The sequence below is a fragment of the Aegilops tauschii genome, chromosome 2, assembly GCF_002575655.3.
Source record: "Aegilops tauschii subsp. strangulata cultivar AL8/78 chromosome 2, Aet v6.0, whole genome shotgun sequence".
Taxonomy (NCBI): domain Eukaryota; kingdom Viridiplantae; phylum Streptophyta; class Magnoliopsida; order Poales; family Poaceae; genus Aegilops; species Aegilops tauschii.
The window spans coordinates 438,505,247-438,509,587 of NC_053036.3; positions in this window are offsets into that span (position 1 = coordinate 438,505,247).

Sequence of the window (4,341 nt, forward strand, 5' to 3'; positions counted from 1 at the left end):
GATTGCGCACATGTTAGAGATCTTGCTTCGACTTGTCATTTTCACCTTTACATGCCTCATGACATATATACCTTTTGTGTTGCATCCAATTCTTGGAATACTTGCTCCTATCATATGTTTGGTTGCAACAATGACATTTCTTCACATATGCCATGTCCAATTGCTTGTCACATGATTGACTTGATCGCCTCACACATGATGAACAATTGCTTTTTCTATTGTGTTGAGTGCCACACTATATTCACTACACCCTATCAAACATTGTGTTGTGAATGATTCCCATGCCTACCATAGACCTTTCATTGAGTTCTTTATGCATGATTGCTATGACCATGAGGCAGCTGCTTATTCTCTTGTCACACACATTTGCATCGCTACCTCACATTTACATGCTTGTTCCCATGATGACATTCATTATGCTCAATTTATGTGCTTACATGCCATGTCACAATCCTTTGTCAAACCATATGCTATGCTTGATGACAACACTTGTTGGGTGAATCACCGCTTGAATGCTTGGTTTTGCACTAATGCTAACCACATTTGTTTTTCCAAGTGTTTGTTGTCTTTGCTCCTTTTGAAGGAATCCCAAGACGGTGCGACATTGGAGAGTGCCCATTTAGAGCTTCAAGATGACGAGAACTTGGTGATCGACCACTTCTACATGGCGACGCCATCTCTTTCCCATGGTGATTTGGTTTTCGATCCGAGGTCGGATCTTTCCCAAGGGGAAGGGGATGATGCGGAGCATCCTACGGACATAACCATGTCAAGAGTCTGTTTGGCAAGTGACACGTGCGACATCTACTTCACATACACAAAGGTGAATCATCTCCTTTACACGTGCTCACTTGACCCCTTCGAGGATGGTATACTACTTGACACTTCTCCCATGTGCATGCATAGGTATTGCCAGAGCTTCACGGATGTCGAGGAGGAGTACAAGCGCCAAGGAACAACTACACCATCCACGAGGGAGGCATGGAAGAGAAGACGGAAGAAAGGAGAAGAAGAAGATGGAGCGGCTGCTGCAGCCAGGCCGGACGTCCAGACCGCCGTCCGGATCATCCGGGCTCAGCCGGATCATCCGGACCCTCCCCCAGATCGTCCGGATAACTGCGTCGAAGACACCCGAAGGCTTCACTTGAAGCCGGATCATCCGGGACTCCGTCCAGATCATCCGGATCCCCGATGCCCGGATCCACCGGGCCCCCTTCCGGATCGCAAGTCAGAGAGCCCGTGAAACCTCCACGTGAAGCCGGACCATCCGGATGAAGACCCGGATCATCCGGACCCCCATCCGGATCATCCGGCCTTGCCTGCGCGCATGACTCGGGCCGAGGCCCATGTAACCATTCCGCCCCCTCACTTACCCCTTCGTGGCTTAGACTATAAATAGACCTCCTCCTCCCCATTTTTAGGGTTAGCAAAGTGATAGCTCATTTGTATGTGAGCTTTGCTCCTAGTACTCTTCTCTTGAGAGAGAGAGAGAGAGAGAGAGAGAGAGAGAGACTACTCCATTGGAGGCCAAGACCTCCATCTAGGAGAAGATCCCGAGGGATTCAAGACCTCCTCACGGAGAAGATCCTTCTAGGATTCAAGCCCCCATCTCCTTTGGATTTGGGATGACCTTTATCTTGTATCTTTCCCTTTGTTGTTCATGTACATTGTGGATCTTGTGTGTTTGATTGTCTAGTGGATGTGTGATTGGACTTGTTCTTGAGTGTTCCTCTCATTTCCCCTCGTGTTCCCCTCGTGTTCTTCGTGTTCTTCACGGGATCACCTCCAAATCATGAAAGATCGGCCACCTAGGGTTCTACCCTGGATCAGCCCGCTTGCATCGGAGGAAATATAGTCGAAAGCAGAAGTAGGTCATTGGTAAAATATATTGTTGCACCTCTCCATCGGTCCAGACTTTGAAGCAACTAGATAGGGCATGAATTTAATATGGTACCAAAGCTATGTAGTCTCAAATTCAAGACCTTGCCAATGCACTTAAAATTATATTTGTGGCTTACATCAATCCCATGTCTAAGTACTAAAGAAGCCTAGACATGGGGGAGGAGGTAACATATAATGCCCGCCTCTCTCCATGATTTCAGACTTTTGGAGTAACTGGATGGAACATGAATTCTATATTTGTCACGTGTATTGAATTTGCGTTATCATCGCACCAACTTTGCAGATCACCATCCTACCATTTCCTGTCAAATTGCAGGTCGATAGGTAAGATCCCAAGGCCACAACACCGGTACCATGAAGGACCGATGGAAAACAAACTAAGGTGACATGTTGGATGTCGATACCAAGTCGTCCATGCCTACATCCGTCAACCATCACCCAAAAGACAAGCTGAAGACCACCGCCCACGCTGGTATGGGCAGCGACCTGTCCCGACCGAATAACTTGGTCCCATCCATCGTCGTGGTTGCTAGAGCCAGCGCTTGGCAGGCCCATCACGTTGCGCAACACGACAACCGACATCGGAGCAACTATTCTCGGTCGCCATCGCCTCCGAGAAACGCTTGATGCGTTGCAGCGAACACATCAAATGGAGTAACACTATCGGAACACCATCGGGACGTTGCCATGCAACTGCTTCTGATGATCTATTGCGGAAACCTATCGCCACCATGACGACAAAGACAATGCACAAGGTTGCATGTAGGATGTGGTGGCTAGGGTTGGGGTGAAACAAGAGTTGGTTTATCTCTCATTTCCTTTGAGCAACTGATCACAGTGTTTCCCCCATGCAACTCATATCGGCCACCATGTGCTCCTTGTTGCCTCACTGTCAAGGGGACATTAGATGAGTGGTACGACGCCTACACGTCGTTCATCTGCCCCGAGAAATCTTCAAGAAGATCGTCGTTGGGCAGGCGTTGGCAGTGGAGAGGAATCGTATCATGTGGCTCCATTACAAGGAGAAACATGCAAATTTGATGGCAGAGAGGGAACACACAGATGGTACAAATTCGACATGAACATGGTGACATCACCGAGATGAACCACGCCATATTGCCCCCTTCCCCGACCTCGACAATGGCGGGGTGGGAATGGAATGATGACAAGGTTGCTGACCGTCACACCACCGTACGTAGAAGACAAGTGGAATCGTCACATATGCATCTGTCTCGTACACAACATTCACCATCGCCGTGATGGGAGCATCCATTGCTTTTTTTCTGAGATGCCGGTGCTTCTTTCAAGACGTAAAAAGTCATTAGATTATTAGTATACAAATATTGTCAATTGACTTTTCAATCCAATGCAACAACTTTCTTTTGACAATACACCCCATATAACACTTTGTTATGCAATGTTATCGCCAATTCGTATTTTGATCTCTCGTGTGTGTGATTGTTAAGTTAATGCAACAAAAAAAAGGTTATGAAGAACATATTATGGAGATTTCGTGTTTGCACACAACCGTCACAGTCTGTAAAATCATATAAAATGCTCTTCATATGCATTATGACGACTACTAGGGTCGCCCGAGAAAAGAAATGTACTATGAATAAACAGCTTCTACCACTCCCGAAAAACACAGAGAGGGAATCTTTGGTCGATTCAGCCTTTTGGCACGTGATATGCTACAATCACGGATGTTTGGGTGATGGTAGTGATTGCTTTAGACTTCTCTTGGAAAGTGCAAGCGTCACTTTAGACTAATTATGACAGCGTATCATGGTCAGAAGGACACGGAGTAATTTAGGTTAGCGCAGCTCTTTGAGGCCTCGTTGGTTTTAAAGGATTTTTACACGAAAAACATAGGAATAAAGATTCCAGAGAAATTTTTTCTACATATGCATTCGGTTTGTAGGAAACACGTACGGTTATTTTGTAGGAATACTATTCATTTTCTATGTTTTTATAGGTCAAAGCTTATTTTGTGCATAGGAACGAGGCAAGACAATTCGTTAGGATGGCAAGTGTCATCCTATCAACTTGTTGTACTATTCCTAAATCCTACATTTTGGCCTCCTCCAAACCGAATGAGGCCTGAGTGTTTTTGTGTCGAACATATTTGGTCGAGTCGAGTACAAGCTATAGATGAAGACGATGGAAATCTCTTGATATTTTGGTTGTTTACATCTCAAACCCCTATACATTGGGTGGACGATGCAGTTACTATTCGGTAAAAAAGCTCAATCCAGATGGACATCTCAGACCGACCTTTTACGCCTGGGCTGACTGACACCCTTCATATCCAGACCAAATATAAGGCAGATACAGAAAGGTCCGGGCACTGATAATGAGAGGATGTGGGTGGCCGAGGCCCGCCTCACTGTTGACATGGCAAAAACGAAGGCGGCGGATGCGGCGACGTGCGTTGCCTTG